Genomic DNA, 21,386 nt, shown 5'->3' on the forward strand with positions numbered 1-21,386 from the left:
TTATTAACATTTGCTGAAAGTCGGAACCAATCCTCATTCACAGTGACATTGTAGCTACTGCTTTCATGAGCTCGAACCACAAAGCTTCATACTAGAGCACTACTCAGTTTATTTGTGACACCTTTAAATATGTCAGTGAAGCAAGGTGACACGATACCTCGATTCAGATAGCAAACTTTACATATAAGGCCATGTTTGAATTAAGATTAATTAATTGAATATCTGTAAAATAAATTTATTACATCCAGAACACTTTGCCTTGACAAAATTCGGTTTCAGTTTTTTGTTCCCCTACTCAAATGTAACTGCTTGATATAGTAACAAAAACAATTTTTATTTGAGTGTTTTCGGTGTTGTATTTTTTTAGGACCTCTATCTCTCCGTCAGTTGGCTTCAGTCAACATCTTATAATCGTTATTTGCATGCCTACAACACTGAAATTCTGTAATTTTGTTGTAATGCAGTAAATCTTACATAAAATGACCTTCACTGTAATCTGAAATTGTATAAAATTTGAATAGGATCATACTTAATTCAACAGAATATTGGTGTGATTGGTGTGCATTGTGTATTGGTGTGTATTGTTGATGGTGTAACATAGCAATAGAAACAAATATATCATAATTTTTTTCGTTTTTATTCACCCTCCAGTATCACCTCAGACGCCCGTAACGCAGCGTAAAACACCAGGAACACAAATGGGTATGTATCTCCATGATAGTTGTAGATTTGTATATCTACCAAGTAGGAATCGATCAGTTGCCAGAAAATAAGCATAGGTTCATCTCATTCCCATCCGAATTGGATTAGTCACACATAATCAATCTGATGCTACATCTGTTGTTGCTTGTTTCAGATTGTGGGATTTAATTACTCATTGTGTATGCCAATAATGTTATATGTAGTAGTAGTGGTACTACCAGTAGCAGGAGTATTAGTTTTATTCGTCTTTGCATCATTTTTACAAGTATACTGGACATGTCTCGACAGTACAATTTAAGAACAACAAAAATAACTTACTTCATATATACAGGCGTTTAGATCTTACAAGTCTAGTTTAAGAACGTCGGGACAGGTAACTTGGGGAAACAATCGAGAAGCTAAATCAGGATGGCCGGATGAAGACTGGACCCTACACCCTCCCAAACAGAAGGCCATCCTGTTTAAAACTGTGCTACCTGATTCGTTATATCCCCAGAGTACGATACTGTTTGGCACAGAAGTTATTTAATAACATAAAGTGCTACTGCTACACTACTCATCCATTCCCACTCCCAATGATAATAACGTGACGCACACCATCAGCGGACATCAAGACCAAGGCGACGACATTTGATGTTTGTATACTGCAACTACTCGTTTGCTAACCTAAAAATTAGAGTCTGCCTCCCTCTTTAATGAGTAAGGTGCTGCGCTCACAATAAGAATAAAATGTTAGCGTTGTACATTGCATGGTTTTGGGAGTAAAGTGTTCTAGCAAAAGACAAATAAAAGAGAAAGAAAAACGTAGTGTGAAAGTGTTATGTCAAATTATAGTTGTTATATCATAGTTATTATTATTTAGAGCAGCAGGAATAAAGGACATCCAACCAGTTGTAATAAATGGTGATTTTCAAATAACCTTCACCATGGTTTTGACCGATCTAAACCCGTCCTTTCAGGAGGACAGACCTGCGTAAAATGCAGAACTTATAATGAAAACGCAATGGACTAGTATTACGTGTCTAGCAGAAGCTACTCTCTACGATAAGTGTAGGAGTATCACAAACAACATGGTATATATCAACAAAGAGAAAGTCATACTTACAAACCTCACATCAACAATTGACTCAATAAAAGCTGCCTCCAAGGCACATTTATCAGCAATGGTCTGTATGTCCATATGTAAAAATTAAGGCCCCAAGAATCAAGGACTTGTCAGATCAGTAAAACCAATCACTTAAAGTAACGGACCATGTTAGTAGCTACAAGACGACTGGAGAGCGTGGATACCAGGATAACAACTCCTGAGGGACACGCAACGATAAACGTGTTCGCTTGGCGCTCTAAACAGCTATTTAGTTGACCTATGAATTTATTCTCTGTATTTTCATTATATTTAGTAACGTGCCACCGGCCTTGGCATAGTGCTAACTCCGGTTCCCGCCAGATCACTGAAGTTCAGCGCTTTCGGGGTGGGCTAGCACTTGGACGGGTGACCATCCGGTCTGCCGAACGCTGTTGGCAAGCGGGGTGCATTCAGCCCATGTGAGGCAAAGCGAGGAGCTACTTGACTGAGAAGTCGCGGCTCCGGTCTCGGAAACTGAGACACGGCCGGAGAACGGTGTGCTGACCGCGTACCCTCCATATCCGCATCCAGGGACGCCTATGGGCTGAGGATGCCACGGCGGCCGGTCGGTACCGTGGGGCCTTCATGGCCTGTTCGGGAGGAGTTTAGTTTAGTTTAGTTTAGTTTAGTAACGTACTTATGCACTGGCAGTTTTACTTCTCGTACAATGATTTATTGGGAGTGACATTAATTTCATTGCTCTCATTATGCCTGTAATAACGTACTTATACAAGGACATCACAATTTACGCATGATAAATACTGACAGTTTTATAAGGATCTTAACTTATGCCAGTATACACTCCTGGAAATTGAAATAAGAACACCGTGAATTCATTGTCCCAGGAAGGGGAAACTTTATTGACACATTCCTGGGGTCAGATACATCACATGATCACACTGACAGAACCACAGGCACATAGACACAGGCAACAGAGCATGCACAATGTCGGCACTAGTACAGTGTATATCCACCTTTCGCAGCAATGCAGGCTGATATTCTCCCATGGAGACGATCGTAGAGATGCTGGATGTAGTCCTGTGGAACGGTTTGCCATGCCATTTCCACCTGGCGCCTCAGTTGGACCAGCGTTCGTGCTGGACGTGCAGACCATGTGAGACGACGCTTCATCCATTCCCAAACATGCTCAATGGGGGACAGATCGGGAGATCTTGCTGGCCAGGGTAGTTGACTTACACCTTCTAGAGCACGTTGGGTGGCACGGGATACATGCGGACGTGCATTGTCCTGTTGGAACAGCAAGTTCCCTTGCCGGTCTAGGAATGGTAGAACGATGGGTTCGATGACGGTTTGGATGTACCGTGCACTATTCAGTGTCCTCTCGACGATCACCAGTGGTGTACGGCCAGTGTAGGAGATCGCTCCCCACACCATGATGCCGGGTGTTGGCCCTGTGTGCCTCGGTCGTATGCAGTCCTGATTGTGGCGCTCACCTGCACGGCGCCAAACACGCATACGACCATCATTGGCACCAAGGCATAAGCGACTCTCATCGCTGAAGACGACACGTCTCCATTCGTCCCTCCATTCACGCCTGTCGCGACACCACTGGAGGCGGGCTGCACGATGTTGGGGCGTGAGCGGAAGACGGCCTAACGGTGTGCGGACCGTAGCCCAGCTTCATGGAGATGGTTGCGAATGGTCCTCGCCGATACCCCAGGAGCAACAGTGTCCCTAATTTGCTGGGAAGTGGCGGTGCGGTCCCCTACGGCACTGCGTAGGATCCTACGGTCTTGGCGTGCATACGGTTCACGTCCACGCTGTCGCGGCATGCTACCAGTGTTAAAGACTGCGATGGAGCTCCGTATGCCACGGCAAACTGGCTGACACTGACGGCGGCGGTGCACAAATGCTGCGCAGCTAGCGCCATTCGACGGCCAACACCGCGGTTCCTGGTGTGTCGGCTGTGCCGTGCGTGTGATCATTGTTTGTACAGCCCTCTCGCAGTGTCCGGAGCAAGTATGGTGGGTCTGACACACCGGTGTCAATGTGTTCTTTTTTCCATTTCCAGGAGTGTATTTTATGTATTTGTCTTTTTCAGCATTTTACTCTATACTCGTAATTTCAATGTACTCAACGCTTATTGGCTGTTTAGACCGCCAAGCATACATCTTTATCGGTGCCTGTACCTCAGAAGTTGTTGTCCTGGTATCCACGCTCTCCAGTAGGCATGCAGCTACTAACATGCTTCTTTATTTTAAGTGATTGGTTTTACTGATCTCAGAAGTCCTTGATTATAGGGGCCTTAATTTTTGCATATGGACATACAGACCGGTGCCGGTAAATATCATGTGGAGGCAGCTGTTACTGAGTGAATTGCTAATGTGAGGTTTGTACTGTAAGGGCGACTTGCCCTGTGTTGATATATACCATGTTGTTTGTGATAGTCCTACACTTGTTGTAGAGAGTAGCTTCTGCTAGACAGTTAATACCAGTCCATGGCGTTTTCATTATAATTTATCGCATTATAAGCAAGTCTGTCCTTCTCAAGAAAACATGTTTAGATCTGTTGAAACTGTGGTGAAGGTTATTTGAAAACCACCACTTATTGCAACTGGTTGGCCGTCCTTTATTCCTGCTGTTCTCTAACGGTTGCCATGTTCAAAATATTATTATTTATATGTTACATTTTTCATCAGATCCCTTCTCAGCGTTATCTAAACAATCCTTTGCTGTCGAGAACAAAGCACTTAACAGGTACTTTGTTTCTGCCTTTTTAAATTAGTTGGTTTTAGTAATCTCCTTAACCTCTTAATAATGTTAATTCAGTCTGTATCAAGATTGGTGCCAATGGGCAAAGCTGTTGGTGCAGTAATTTTTTTTACGTGTGAAACTGATCGGTAAATGTACTCTCATGGTATACTTGACATTTCCGGTGATTTGAACAGATCTTAACAATGAACTTGACTAATATATTTGGCTGTTGAGCTTATAGCTCTTTTCTGTAGTTTAAAACATCTAGTGATACACTCCTGGAAATGGAAAAAAGAACACATTGACACCGGTGTGTCAGACCCACCATACTTGCTCCGGACACTGCGAGAGGGCTGTACAAGCAATGATCACACGCACGGCACAGCGGACACACCAGGAACCACGGTGATGGGCGTCGAATGGCGCTAGCTGCGCAGCATTTGTGCACCGCCGCCGTCAGTGTCAGCCAGTTTGCCGTGGCATACGGAGCTCCATCGCAGTCTTTAACACTGGTAGCATGCCGCGACAGCGTGGACGTGAACCGTATGTGCAGTTGACGGACTTTGAGCGAGGGCGTATAGTGGGCATGCGGGAGGCCGGGTGGACGTACCGCCGAATTGCTCAACACGTGGGGCGTGAGGTCTCCACAGTACATCGATGTTGTCGCCAGTGGTCGGCGGAAGGTGCACGTGCCCGTCGACCTGGGACCGGACCGCAGCGACGCACGGATGCACGCCAAGACCGTAGGATCATACGCAGTGCCATAGGGGACCGCACCGCCACTTCCCAGCAAATTAGGGACACTGTTGCTCCTGGGGTATCGGCGAGGACCATTCGCAACCGTCTCCATGAAGCTGGGCTACGGTCCCGCACACCGTTAGGCCGTCTTCCGCTCACGCCCCAACATCGTGCAGCCAGCCTCCAGTGGTGTCGCGACAGGCGTGAATGGAGGGACGAATGGAGACGTGTCGTCTTCAGCGATGAGAGTCGCTTCTGCCTTGGTGCCAATGATGGTCGTATGCGTGTTTGGCGCCGTGCAGGTGAGCGCCACAATCAGGACTGCATACGACCGAGGCACACAGGGCCAATACCCGGCATCATGGTGTGGGGAGCGATCTCCTACACTGGCCGTACACCACTGGTGATCGTCGAGGGGACACTGAATAGTGCACGGTACATCCAAACCGTCATCGAACCCATCGTTCTACCATTCCTAGACCGGCCAGGGAACTTGCTGTTCCAACAGGACAATGCACGTCCGCATGTATCCCGTGCCACCCAACGTGCTCTAGAAGGTGTAAGTCAACTACCCTGGCCAACAAGATCTCCGGATCTGTCCCCCATTGAGCATGTTTGGGACTGGATGAAGCATCGTCTCACGCGGTCTGCACGTCCAGCACGAACGCTGGTCCAACTGAGGCGCCAGGTGGAAATGGCATGGCAAGCCGTTCCACAGGACTACATCCAGCATCTCTACGATCGTCTCCATGGGAGAATATCAGCCTGCATTGCTGCGAAAGGTGGATATACACTGTACTAGTGCCGACATTGTGCATGCTCTGTTGCCTGTGTCTATGTGCCTGTGGTTCTGTCAGTGTGATCATGTGATGTATCTGACCCCAGGAATGTGTCAATAAAGTTTCCCCTTCCTGGGACAATGAATTCATGGTGTTCTTATTTCAATTTCCAGGAGTGTATTTTCTGCATTTTTTCTTCATTAAGAATTCCGTAGCTAAGAGAATCAAAACCCATTGCAAGAAATTTTGTATTTGATATACAGTTTATAGAGGTGCCTACAACATACAATTTAACTGTGTCATTTTTCTATTCAGCCGGAAATTCATTGCATTTGTTTTTCTTATATTCAGTATCAGTTCATTACACACTAGCCAAATTACAGTTACAGTAGTTTTAGTAACCAAATTGCTTTGCCAAATTTTTATCTTAAAGTCGTAGTCCTTAGTATTTTGCTTTTGTTTTTATTTATTAAACGAAGGGAAGTTATTAATGTTGCGTTTTAATGGTTGAGGATGCAAATCAGGGGTGTTCGTTAATTTCGCACTGTATGTATAAACAAGAACGAAAAGTATTTGTACTACATTGTTTCTGAAATTTCTATTTTATCTTTAACTTCATAAAGTATAAGATATAAGTATTTCTTAATTCTTTTAATTTTATCTGTTGTTTTTATTTAATTTATATTGTACTGGCCAATGATTTGTGCACATGCCACGTGATTTACTGTACGCCCACTACATACATTTTATTTTTACTTTAGTTTTATGTCATCGTATCACTGTTGGCAAAGTGTATCTTGCAGCGTCAGGTATGACTAGGTTTCAGGATGTCGTTATATTAAGGCACAAGGGAATTACAGACATTGGCTGCGAGTGGGCATTGATTTAAAGCAGCGGGAAAGGTTGAAAATTTGTGCCACACTGTGATTCGAACCTGTATCTCCTGCTTACTAGGCAGTCCGAAAGAACAGACACCACATATTCCTTTTCATCCTATTTGTACTATCTTTGACAGTATTGTTTGTAATGTTGTAGTTATTAGTTTTATATTGTCACCTCTTTTTTCTTTCTCACAACGTAGATCTAGTGGGTAGATAGAACGCAGTTGTCATTAATAAAGTTAAAAGTAATCCAGAGTGTTTGTTCATTTATTATAATGACTGAGATCACGGTTCCTGGGATATGGCGCCAATTATGAAAAATGAAGTAGTGTCAATGCACCACTGATAAATTAATCAAGCAGCTAAGCAAGTTTTGCCTTTAGAATCAATAGTTTTTACATAAATCCAAGAACAGCGCTGGTTTTCATGCCCAGCAAATGGGCAAATGGCATCTAAAATAAACAAACCTCTGATTTGGCTGTTGCAACTAGTGAGAATATACTGTAAAGTACTTAGTCCTACGTGTTGCAGAAGCCTATTTTAGGATCTTGTCATTCGAACACTCACGTCCCAGTACATCTACTCCCCAATTGTTTTTATTGCTTGTAATGATAGTCAGGGAAGATCAGTTTGGATTCCGAAGAAATGTAGGAATATGCGAGGCAATACTGACCCTACAACTCATCTTATAAGTTGGGTTAAGCGAAGCGAAACCTAGTTTTATGGCATTTACAGACTTAGAGAAAACTTTTGGGAATGGTGACTGGAATACTCTTCTTGCTCATGGTTCAAAATAGAGTTAGGCACTTTGGAGGGAAGATATTGAACAAACTGCCAACATAAAACGAAAATTATGAATCGCTCCTAGTTTAGCAGAAAATTGAATCCAAAATTCATTACCAACTCTTTCTACGAATTATCTGATTATCTAAATCCATGCTAAGTAGTGGTCTTCAATGGAAAACTACGTGACAACTAGTAATGCACTGAAAGTAGAACACAGTATTTACGATGTGAGTACTCATTCGCTCTGAAAAGTACGGTTATATAATGAAACAAATATCTATAGAACCCAGTACAAGTTACAGGTTTCCTATCTAACGGCTTCCAGTGGCAACAGAAATGGTTTTCAGTATTTCGGGTAATTATTGACCGAATTTAAAAATTTAAAATGATGTCGTAATCTACTCATTAAGAGATATAACTTTATGGTAAAAAATCGACACAATAAGACAAGTATTACATTTAAAAGCCCTGTGTTTGTGTTGAGGCTGCTTAACAGATTTACCAATAGCCAGACTTCATTCACCCTATATTTCGGCGTGAGAGTACTTAGCGACTTCCGAGAAACTTGAAGCGTAATTTCCAACATCACCTAAACTTTTTCTTTATGTCAAATATTTAACACACCGTACTAACTGATTTATGAAGTGCTCAGACTTGTGAAATTGTTTTATACATGAGATCATATGAGTTCGAGTCTTTAAAGGATAGTTGTTTACTGCTTACATTACTAATGGCAGTTAAACAACAGCTGTGTACTTTAATATAAGGAGTAAGGAGCTGCAGCTTTTTTTTTTTTTTTTCAATGTGGCACTAAGTATAGACGGCACAAGCAAAACAGTAATATTAATCGTCAATGCACAACGTAGCTTAAATTACTATCATTTCCTTGCCTTTTACTATGAATGAATGAATGAATGAGCGAATGAATCAATTTATACTGCTTGGAAATGGCTTGGTCTCAGCCTCGGTCAAGTACACATTTTTGATCTTCCAGAAAGTTTCAGAACAGCCCACCATTCATTTACAAAACGGTCCTCTAGGCTGTGGCTGAGCGTAAATCTTGCTTATACGCGGAACATCCCAAGGATAACATTGCCACTTTTAACTCTTCGGGTCAGTCAGAGATTTCAGATCAACGATAACCGACAGCAATATAACACGAACTAGCTCTGAGAGAGATGGAGAGAGAAAGCGCGTGACGGAGAGAGAGAGTTCAACCTAAGTATCTCCAAATACAGACTCTGGAAGGAGTTTGGCAGACAAATGAGGAAGTGTAGCAGACTCCTTTCATTAGTACGTGCCACTTCTAATTGATAAACAGTTTCAGTTTTACCGAGCAAGGTGGCAAAATGGTTAGTACACTGGACACGCATTTGGAGGACAAACGGATGAAATCCATGTCCGCCATCTTGATTTAAATTTTCGTGATTTCCATAAATCACTTACGGCAAATGCTGAGACAGCTCCTCTGAAAGGGTACGGCCAATTTCCTGCGTCATCTTTACTTAATCCCAATTTGTACTCTGTCTCTAATGCCCTCATTTGGGCATTAAACACCAGCCTTCCTTATTTTTAAGCTTCATTTTGAGTTTAAACGAAAATCTGTTGAGATATCAGGGCAACGTTATGGAAGCTTTGTTACATCCACGATGCAAACATATTATTGGTTGCTCTCTTTATGTTTGTAAATGTGGTTGTGGAATAACTTCTCAATCCACAGGCTGGTCATTACATTCAGATGTGGGTAGCATCCCTTCTTCATTTCACTCCAGTATCACAATAAACGTAAAAAACAATAAACAAAACATTCGACAGATATATACAATGGCATAGTCTTCTTGGAAACAAAAATGTTATTATACATAACATTTAATATTATAAACTAACTTGTCATAACATAACACTTACTAACTTCATGTGATCGGGCCTGTAGGATTACATACATCACAATTAGGGCTTCCGTCTGCTTCTCTTTTCTGCTGCCTGTCTCCAGCTCTCTAAGACTCCCAGCTGCAGCTAGTATAGTCTTACTTCATCCATTCCCCTCTTCCTAGGTCTTCCCACAGGTCTGCTGCCTGATGTAACCCAGTTCAATACAATTTCTGAGCATCTGGTTTCTCGCTTTCTCACTAAATGTCTAGTCCATTAGAATCTTTTGGTTTTCAGTAACCTAACGATGTTACACTCTTTGCATATTTTAGTTCTCTATTATGGAGCATTCTCCATGGTCTAGTAACTGGGTACCAGACTGGTCCATACATTTTACTGAAGATCTTTCACTCAAATGTAAACAGTTGGATAAGATTTTGTTTTCTGTAATCAATTTACTTATTCAGAGACAAAATAATCATATAGTTTGTTGGCATACAGAAACTTACGGCGTCCCGACACATATCAGCAGCCAAAGTGTCACATGTGTGTTGGCTGCTGATAATGTGTCTTTAACCACAACAACTGTCGCGTCACAGCAATCCATATAACATGCGTCATCAAACTGCCTTACTTTGTAGAGAGGCCATTAATCGCTCTTTGTGCTAAGTGCGCATTCCATTCTGTCCTTCCTCAAGCTACACATAGAACATACAAGAGTCATGGGCCATGCGACTCAACATTACCAGAGTATTGACTTTATAAAAATAAGCAAAAGGGTTCAAATGGCTCTGAGCACTATGGGACTCAACTGCTGAGGTCATTAGTCCGCTAGAACTTAGAACTAGTTAAACCTAATTAACCTAAGAACATCACAAACATCCATGCCCGAGGCAGGATTCGAACCTGCAACCGTAGCGGTCATGCGGTTCCAGACTGCAGCGCCTTTAACCGCACGGCCACTTGGGCTGGCTAAAAATAAGCACTATATAAACATATTCAGTTGTTTTTAAATCCTTATTCACAAAATAGTCAACTTTCTCAGTTTAATGACAATGCCTCTGATTCTTAATGCTCAATAAAATTTGTTATATACTGCATTATAGATATCTTTTCACACATTTTTATGGATGCACCTATTTAGTTATATTCCTTTCACCTATGGAATCAACACATCATCTACATAACATATTACGCTTGATAACAGTTCCTCTCCTAGTAAACCATCCAACATATGTATAATGGCTGATATAGACATATTTAAACCAATTGGGATCTTCCTAAAATGATAACACCGGCCCAGGTAAACAAGCCTGTATATATTCCTCAGCTAATGGTATCAGCCAAAAGCTCTTTGTCAGACCAATACTAGTCATAATCTGTACATTTGTAACTTTTTAATCAGTTCATCTAATAATTTTTTATTTATCCATTTGTGGAATGATTATTTTATGTATTGCCTTAGCATCCAGTATTATTCTAACAAACCACAACAATGAGGGTGGAATACTGACTTTGAGATCTCTCAATAATATTTCTTTCGAGCATACATTTAATTTCTTTATCCATAGTCTTCCATTTGGCAATAGTTTTTTCTGTCAGGAGATATCTTTACATTCTCCCTCAACAATTTCTTTAGTTCTTCTTTTCGTCATATCCAGCACTTTCCAAATGACACATTTTTTTTAAATTATTTAATCTAAACTTCCTTGGGACTCTATGAACTTTAACTTTAATCTACATGTTTCAAGCCCTCTGCTCTCATCTACGCTATCAAAAAACACATTTCCTTACCATATATGTTAAAATTCGATTCATCTCCATCAGCTGCGTTTTTACAATGTGTCGCTCGAACGCCACTTACATAAGGGAGATCATTAACTTTGCCCTTCAGTGTTTTAACGTGAACATCACTCTGTTTACTGTTTGGGATCAAGCATTCCCATAAACATTAATTCAGATTCCCCTTTAGATGTCTTCAGTTTCAAAACCTCTTCCAATATCTTCTACAGCACAAGTTTCTGTTGACTGCTAATTCTGCATACAATACTGGAATAATAATCACATTCACAATAAACCTCCTACCTTGAACCGCTACTTCCAATATTATTTGGTTTCTTATCAGGTTCCTCTTTGCACCTACTGCTGCAATAATTTTGACCTCTTACACAGGCAGTGCTGGAACATATTTTCCCTCTTTTATCTTTAAGTTCAGTTTTTCATTTATTGCACTTCCTGAATCTAGAATTGCCAATATTTCTGTGCCATTTTATTGCACCTTTATTGTGGGATGGTAGCTTTCATCTATCTCCTTTACGTCTTCATACATCAACACGTTCTTAGTAGCATCCCTTTCATAATATACTAAATAACTAACATAGAGTTGCCCTTTCTCAGATTCAGTTCTGGACTGCACCACCTCAGAACATGTAAATTGTTTTCCAGCGTTTTTCTTTCCCTTTCCTTCATTTATTTCTTCTGACCTCATCCTTTCCTCTTTATTTCTGACCTCTCTTTGATTATGTTCATAGTTGTTACGATAACCTCCATGATCACATCTACCTCGATCTCTAGCAGATGGTCTGTAGGATCGTCTCTTCATCCTTCTTCCCTCTTACCTTGTCTCTTCCATTACCTCCCCGCCCTTCTTTAGTTGATGTATGCCAGTTAAAGATCCCAGCTTTTCAAGAGTATGCAAAATGCTGTCAACATCGTTTTTCGAAATTCCCAGTGGTTTCCCTTGTACACTTACAGACAATTTAATTAATACAACTGTAATGGGATATCCTTCTATTAATTTATCATCTAAATATAAATCCTTTCCCACTAATTTTGAAATAAATCTTTATGTCTGAAACATCCATTCTCAACAAAATTTCGTCAAATCAAAATGTCACTACACACATTGTTTTGTACACTGTTTGTCCAGTACTGGCTAAGAACAGCATTAATAAATTCCTCATATATTTTACGAGAGGATCCCATTCTCATTTGTCATAACAATACTTCACCTCCCAATCTACTGATAATACAGAGAATTTTCTTTCTGTGGTCCTTTGTTCTAGATTAGGCATTATCAAATAGTTTCACAAAATCAACAGGAAAAGTCGAGCCACTCATTACGACTTTATAACATTTCAATTGATAAAGGACACATGGGCCAACTCGTCTGGCTAATTAAATAATTCTGAAGGGACATGACAGCAACAATGTCAAATGATATTCCTGTGTGAGAACTGCCACATAACAATTGTTATTAATATTCCAATTAATTTTTTTTGTTGCTAATTTATGTCGATTCTGTTGCATGAACAGTAAAAAACTATTTCTTCTGGTTGTACTTACTTAAAAATAATATCTTGAAAAAAACCTATATCTTTAACACATTGATGTTATACCAATCTTTGTTCTCTGATTATTTATTCTCTCTGTGAAATATGTGACAATAGATTTTTTCTTTGTGCTGGCATCAACACGATATGGATGCAGGTTGCACTAGATATATCTTTTTGTCAATGATAATTGGAATACTGAATTTCAAATTTGTTTCAATTCTGTAGGCCAATAAACCACTCAGTAATCCTTTTTTAATGAAATCATGCAGTTAATTTTTAGCCATTAAGCTAATTGGAAGCAGCTTGTTAATGATCGAGTCCCTTAAGTGCTCCATCGTTACTTATTTTATTACTAAACAGACGAGCTTTCATCTTAATTCAAAGTCTGATTAACTTTTCACAAAATAACCTCTTTTGGATGAACATTAACTACTAGCAGTCGTGCATCACCAAGAACACCATTAACTAACAATGATCTTTTAGCCTGAAGCTAATTTTCATTGAGTCAATTAATTGAGCGTAATTTCATCTGAAGTAAAAATAATCAGCATTTAAAATAATTTCAGGTACTAATGAGTATAGTTGCACTCTCTTTTTTTATCGCATTTGGAATGGATGCTTTCGTTTGACACGTCATAATACTCTTATCATCTGGAAGACTAATCAGTTTATACGAAAGAAGCCACTTAAACTTGCGTACCTACAAAAAATAGGTATCAATAGCACCACAACTGCCTATTCCTATTCGGTTTCTTTCATGTAAATACCAAGCCTATCACCTTTCTTTAATGCTGTTTTCAATTTGAGTGCCACATTCATTTAATTCCTCCTTATTAGCATAAATTTTCTCAGTTAATAATTTTTCTGTCCCTTTTACTTTCATATAATTTCACATGCCTTGTTATGACACTGATTTTTGACATTACCTTTTTCATGAGTCTTTTCACATAATTTTTGTGTACTTCTCTAATTTCTGAATCAAATTGTGTGACTAGATTTCGGCAAAATCTAGTAGTTTGGTCAGATTTGGCTGCTACCCTCTCGACATTAGATGTTAGTGCAATAATTTGACCTTCAAATTTCCTAATTTTATTTTCACGTTCCTAGATTTAATTTTTATCATTACTAATTCTTTCTAACAACTCTTTTTCTGCTTTCTTTTAGTGATTTATTTACTTCATCCATTATGGTATTTATCTTTCCATCTGCTTTTATGAGCACATTGCTTATGCATATCATTTCAGATCTTAAATCCTTTCTACTGTCTTCACAAGGCGTGATCACACACATGACAACATGCGCTACCTAACATGTCACAAAATACCGCGCTGAAAACGGGATTCTTCCGCGGCTCTTGCCTAGAATTCTGTTGGCGATGAAAGGATAGTGTCATATGTTTTGCATAGATCTTGGGCTGTGGACCGTTTGTATAATCAACAGGAGGAACGTGTTAGTGTCACTATCCCACAAACAGGGTCCTCCAGCTTAGGCAAATGGAGAGAATCGGTTAGTTCTTTTTACATTTGATTTAGTTTACGTTAAGCCTTAGTGTGTTTATGGAGGCACGATCAGTTCGTGGGTGGAACCTCATAAAACCCCAAAGGAAGGGTTTCTTATCATTTTTTCGTACCAAAGCCGAGCAGCGGATTTCAAGAGAGCTATGCACAGCAATAGGCTGGAATTCTTACGACGTATTCCCACGTTCATGATTTCGAACAACCTTGAAAATTTTCCGAGATACAGGATTTCGAAGTTACCTTACATGTGTACGTAAAATACACACGTAAAATCCGGAATGAGGGCAAATCTAATTTATAAATAACCACATCAAGTTTCTCAAATGTTAATATTATATTCTCCAGGCATTTATCTAGAAGTGCCATTATCCCGTTTTGAAAAATCTTCATCCGTTGTCGACAGGCAATTCAAAAACTTTTTTTTGAAGTACGAGAACCCACCCGCGGATTCTGAGACGGCTATGAACAGCAAATGGGTGTAATTTTTACGATGTAGTCCTAACAACCCGATCTCGAAAGATCTTGAAAATTTTATACCTCTATTTATCTTTTTCCGACACACACAGATTCAAATTTATTCTACCTGTACACGCAAATTACGCACATGAAATCCGGTGAGGCAAAAAAGTAATTTATAAAGTAACGTAGAATGCAGAAATAAGCTCTCACGTGTTCATTTATTATCTGGAAACACCATGTTCTAGTACTGAAACACATTCTAAATGTTTTTGCACCCAAAATTCGGTCTGAGGTGTGAAATTAGTTTTGTTTTGTTATAATTGCACGCAAGTAAATTATGTTGAATTTTACTGGCATTTCCTTTCATATGAGTTGCATGCCCTGCTGCAGCAAAGAAATGAAGGGAACCAGCGGAAAAACGCTCCTGTCGGAGCACAAGAAATGCGAGTATGTCCCTGTGTATTTATAAGACTGTGACTGAAAGTGGGGTACCATAGGCTACCTCCTCAGCACTGTTAAAAATTTTCCCAAAAATTTTGGAATAAGTAAATAATCGCTGAGAGTGAAAAACGCAGTGGCGCTGGCAAAGAGGCCGAAAAATATGAATACGAGAGATTAGTAGACAGTGGTTATGTTGCAGCAAGACCAAAGGAGACAACTGCAGTGCGAGAAAAAGAGAGGGGGATAGTGGCAGTGGAACATAGCTGACATGACAAAACAGTGCTAGGAAAAGAGTGAAAGAGAGTGTGCCAGAGGTGAAAGGAGTGGAGGAATAAAGAGAAAGTGGGTGAGAACTAGTGATAATGAGAGACAGAGTTTATGACAGGGACACCGAGGAAGAGAGATATAGTAGGAAGAAAGGAATGAGGTAGTAGCTGAAGAGAGCAAGATGGAGATACTGAGAGGAGACAGTAGTAATAAGAGAGACCGAAGGAGAGTGTGGCTGTGAGACAGGAGACAATGACAGAGAGACACAACGAGATAATGACAATAAGTTAGGCTGAATGAGTGAGTGAGAAAAGGGCAAGTGGGAGTGGATGGGTATGAGCGACTTACAGCGATGGACTAGTGGGTGTGGGCAAGCTACAGTTATGGGAGCTTATGAGAGTGAGAGATGAGATGCACGTTAAAAAAGGGCACGAATGTGTTCGCATGACAAAATTTCTGCGAAAATTTTTAGAGAAACGTACCCCACTTTTCAGTCAGAATGTTTAGAACAAGAGCATATTCGCCTTTTTGTGTTCCAATAGGAGCGTTTTTCCTCTGGTTAGTTTTATTATTAGTTTGCTCAATCTGCCTATGTAAACATTTTGACATCTTTCTCATTTGAAGTAATGAAATTCTAAAATTATGTCCCTTGGGGTCCTGATACTAATCTCAACGTCACCGCTTCACTTTTCTGTTGATTCAACATAACTCACATTGTCATTAACATCTCGTTCCCCATTCATCTCAACAATTTTGCCGTGTGCTACATTATAAGACACACCATTTGCCTCAACAGCTTCGTCATATGCTACATTAAGAGATTCATTTAAAAGTAGTGAAGTAACAGTATTATGACTAACTAACTCGTGAACATTGCGCTCTTTGCCAGCAGCACCTCCCTTCAGAACTATCACATAACCTGTATTTTCATTAATTGAACTCATCTTGCTTGATTTATAACAGCAATTATTTACAAATCACTGAGCCGTGGAAAAAATTGCTGTTTTGAAGAGCGCTCCGCAGCGCGGTGTGTGAAGCAGTCGCCCTCCGTTTCTGGCGGCGGCGCCGCTGTGGCAGTCGCAGCTTTGGTGTCTCCCTCTGGTGGACAAGGGGCGCTATGAGCTAGCCAGTGGCAGTTGGTCAATCGGAGTGAGTCTGGGTCAGTCACTCATCACCAGTTGCTGGTCTGTCTCTCATTCGCATTTGTGCGGCAGTTAGTGTCTGTCTGTCGTTCGGAGTGCTAGTATGCCTGTCGTTTGGATCAAACTTTAAAACCGGCAAAATGAGAGTCTCGCCACTCCGCCAGGAACAGAACTCAGCTAGTGGTCGTCGGGTCGGGGCTGAGTTCCTGCATCTGAGGGGTAATGGCTTCGCGGCCGACACGAGACGACACCCCCGGGATAACAAGGCCGTCCAGCAGTGTTAGTGACGTCACACTAGGCGGCCCATAGCCGACGCAGCAGTCCACGGACACCTCCGTACAGACGCGCCTGATGCTAACGATCTTCTGTCCGTCATACAGAAAGGAGCGAACTATAATTCGAACCAAAGACCAAATTATATATATTCTTGTAAACAGAATAAAGGTTCATAACGAAATACCGATTACATATACGGGCAGGAATACGTTTAATCGATTGAGGAACTTTGCCACTATTTTATAATTGTCAGAACACTATTTAGCTTTAAAACTCGCATACAGGTGGTGGCAAATGCCAACTGACAGCAGGACTTAACATTTTCAAGCTATTGCACTGAAAGTAAGTTATCTTAAACACTGTCATACATAGCAAAACCCTCACAACTTTCGTTTACAATAAGGTAAGAAGAGTTCGCTTTATCTGATAAAACGCATGACTATTGTGAATTTACTCATATGTTCATGGTGACAGCTCTTTTCAAGAATTTTTACAAACGTATCCCCAGTAATTAAGAATGGAAACAAAAGATAGATATCAAATATTCTCCTTTTAACATAGACATCACTGAACACAAGATTCTGTCTTGCACTGTGATATTAAGGGACTGCTTTTTCCTTTAAGAAATGCCTGACAATTTGAAGTTCACTCTGATATTGAACATATACTTCTTGAAACAATATTAAAAATGTTATGAAAGGTACGGAAATGAAAAACAACCAAGTGCATTACATGTAAGAATGTGAGCAAAAGGCTGAGGCACTCTTCACTTACCATTGTCAATCTCTCTACAGCTTATTTCCTTTTCCACGTAGAAATCACCAACTGCAAGTCTCATTATTGCTGTCTGTTACTAACAAAGTGCTTTTCTATTTAGAAAACCTGACAATTTGATGTTCATTCTGGTACTGAAGATAAACACTATTCAGAGGAGTTCTAGAACCTGTTCCTGCCCATATATGTAATCGGTATTTCGGTATAAACCTTTATCCTGTTTACAAGAATATGTATAATTTGGCCTTTGGTTCGAATTATAGTTCGCTCCTTTCTGTATGACGGAATGAAGAACGTTAGCATCAGGCGCGTCTGTACGGAGGTATCCGTGGACTGCTGCGTCGGCTATGGGCCGCTTAGTGTGACGTCACTAACACTGCTGGACGGCCTTGTTATCCCGGGGGTGTCGCACGAGAGCGACAGGAGTCAACTCTCGGCATCGGTCTGGCCCGAGCGAGCTGCGACGCCGTGAGACGGGAGATTGGCGAGCCTTCCTGCGTCCGTTGAAGCGGCTGGCAGCGGACGGTTCGGGAGAGCGTTGGCGGTGCTGCGCCAGGTCTTCGCCAGAAATCGCAGTTTATTAGAAATTAAGTGATTGGAGATATGTTGTTTCATTTACTTGTTAAATTCTACTTGTTTTCTTGGTGAGGTCACCAGCCACTTTGTTTTGGGGTCGTACCACTGTTCTTCTCCGTTTGCCCACCTGCGGGAAGGTGGTTATTTATGAATTGGGTGGTCCATTTTTCCCTTGTGGAGTAGGGGCGGGTTAGAGCAACCTGCGGTTCGGGTTGTTCAGTAATCTCCCTGTCGATCTGCCACACGTTAATAGCTGCCTCCGTCATGTTTGTCGGATTTGGTGTTAACGAATTTATTGCTTGAAGTGTAACGGCTGAATTCTTGAAATATGTTTTTATCTTGCCTATCATCTTTAGAGGCGGTATATTTGTAATGTAGAGCATGTTTGGCTAACCTTGTGTATTTTATGCAAGACTGCATTTCATGTGTTTTTATTTAAATGGTTATTTTAGTACATAAAGTGGCCACCCTTCCACCGTAAGAGATTTTTAAAAAAAAAAAAAAACATCAAGTTGCACCTTCGGTGACGAATTACTCTTTTAATGTTAGTGTTTTGTACCATTTCCATCCCTCCTACGGGGTGCATAGTTTATGTGCTTGTGTGAGTTGTTAAAATTTTTTTAGTTTAAAGTTATCTGGTGTGCTGCAGATTTGCACCAGTGTAGTCTTTCAGAGGTTGTTGTGAGCGGACGTGACTACGGCCGTGTCAAAAGGGAGCGGCAAGGTTCTCAGCCCGAAAGCTCATACTGTCAAAAATTTGTTCTCTCTGCCTCTGAATAAATTGTAACTTGATACTTAGAGGGTGCTTTCTGATTATAGTTTTAAATCTGTTAAAAAAATGCTTTTAGGAATAAAATTTCCATTTGTTGAAAGAAATTTGATGTGTTTTCATCAGTTACCAACTGGCAACTACTTCCACGCTCACATAGTGTGATTAAATGTGTTAACGTTCTTGATGAATCACTAGTAAATAAAGTAAATTCTTAAAAACAGGTTTCGGAAGTAAAGTCACGGTTCAATCACAAAAACTGAAATCCTTAAAATAGCGAGCGTAATTCCCCTAAAAATGCAAAGAAGTTCGTTTCAATAAAAATAGTGTTAAGTACAACTTAAATTGACCACTGTGAAGTCAGGCGCCGCTTCCACGCTGTCAGATTCCCCCCCCCCCCCTCCCTCCCCTTTCACTAGTGACCGGTAGTCTGCCGCTGCCGCTGCTGCACTTGGAAGTCGATGACGTCATCCGCCACTGGCCGCTGACATCGCCAATTTGACGCAGCGCCGCCGATTCGATTTGCCTGCCATTCCACCACCAGCCGCCGGTAATTCGCTTCCGGCACCGCAGCACTCGTAGCCGGTCGCACCGGCCAATGAGGAAGCCACCTCCACTCGTCCACCTCCAGTGACAGTCTTCACGTCGTCACCAAATTACTGTTGTGCCAGTTAACATCCGTCCGCATTTCGTAGCTATAAATAATGACAGTCCACAATCAACGTCCTCTACTAACGTTCACTATCTACGATTAACGTTGTCACATGTTATACACAGGAATATTCAGTGTCACTGTTCACAATATCATTTCAAAAAGAAAAGTTTCTCCTAACTTTCAAGTTTCAAAGTAATAAAGGTCAAAATACACCCTATTAATTATTCAAAACGCTTCTTATCCTGGTTATTGAAGGCACGGATGCAGTAACCAGCTAATTCACATTTATAAACTTTCGAGTAAAACAGAAAAAATCGCCCAGAAATTGAGAAACTTCATTAATGGGTTTTGTGTTGTCACAAGATTTATTTAAGCCACCAGCACACCATAAACCCTATTACATAACCAAACAAAATATTTTTGCGTTATTTATTGAATATAAAAGCAATGGACTTCTTTCACTCTTGCACTATACAACTTTGCTTTTTGAATATTGTTGTGTACATAGTTCCGCGTAGTCAGCGCGTACACAACTTTCCCACTAGAGCAGGCCCCTCTAAGCACAACAGCGCAGGCGCAGCGCTCGTCCATCTCCGCACTACGAGATGGCGCTGTCTTAGAGACGGACCAAATTCTGCTTCCGCCGATCCGCGTATTAATATGTAATGCAGCCAATGAGATTGCTGGTAATGTAGAACCTTTTCTCCTCGCAGATCACACTCACGCAGTGATACCTGAACGCGCGAGGTATTATAACGAGTGTACAGACCTCCGATTAGTCAGTCTGCATCAGTCTGCATTAGTCTGTACCAGTCTATAGTCAAGTTTCAGTCTGCGCCTAATAAGATTATCATATTCATGTACATAGCCATGAAGATAAATGAATAGACACTTTGTCAAGTATCAGGGATATGTGAGAATAAGATTAACGTACCAAGACCAAAAGAGCTTCAGATTGTCAACTGTAAATAGCATCCAGAATCAAGTTAAGTAAGGTCTATGCTTTTTATTATTTTAATAAATGTGTGTGAAAAATAATCAAGTTCTGTTTAAAGTTGGTCACCGTCAATCTGCTACTGTAAGCGTGCAAGTGGCATTTCTATCGTCTGATCTAACGGCAGAACATAAACACGCCACGATAAGACCACGAGACCTATTGCTGACATTCGCCTACTTCGTTAGAGAGACAAGTCAAATAATCTGATGGTGTGTGTACCTAAGGTCTTACAGTACGCACACCACAAGTATGATACGAATAGCAAACTTATTTAAAAAGAAAAATATCATAATCAGCTTTTCCACAAATAATAAATTACAAGAAAAAGTAATCCATAATGTAAATACCTCCAAGAGTCCCTACCGTAAATCAGGAATATACAGACTCAAATGCGATACATGCACAAAATTCTACATTGGACAGACAGGCAGAAGTTTTTACATTACATACAAGGAACACATTGATGCCTTAAGACTTGGTAACTTGAACAAATCTGCATTTGCAGCGCACATTGCTGAAGAAAACCATTCAGTGGGAAACATTGAGAACAACTTAAAAATTTTACATCTAGCAGAAAAAGGA

This window comes from Schistocerca americana, chromosome 3 (assembly GCF_021461395.2).
Source record: "Schistocerca americana isolate TAMUIC-IGC-003095 chromosome 3, iqSchAmer2.1, whole genome shotgun sequence".
NCBI lineage: Eukaryota > Metazoa > Arthropoda > Insecta > Orthoptera > Acrididae > Schistocerca > Schistocerca americana.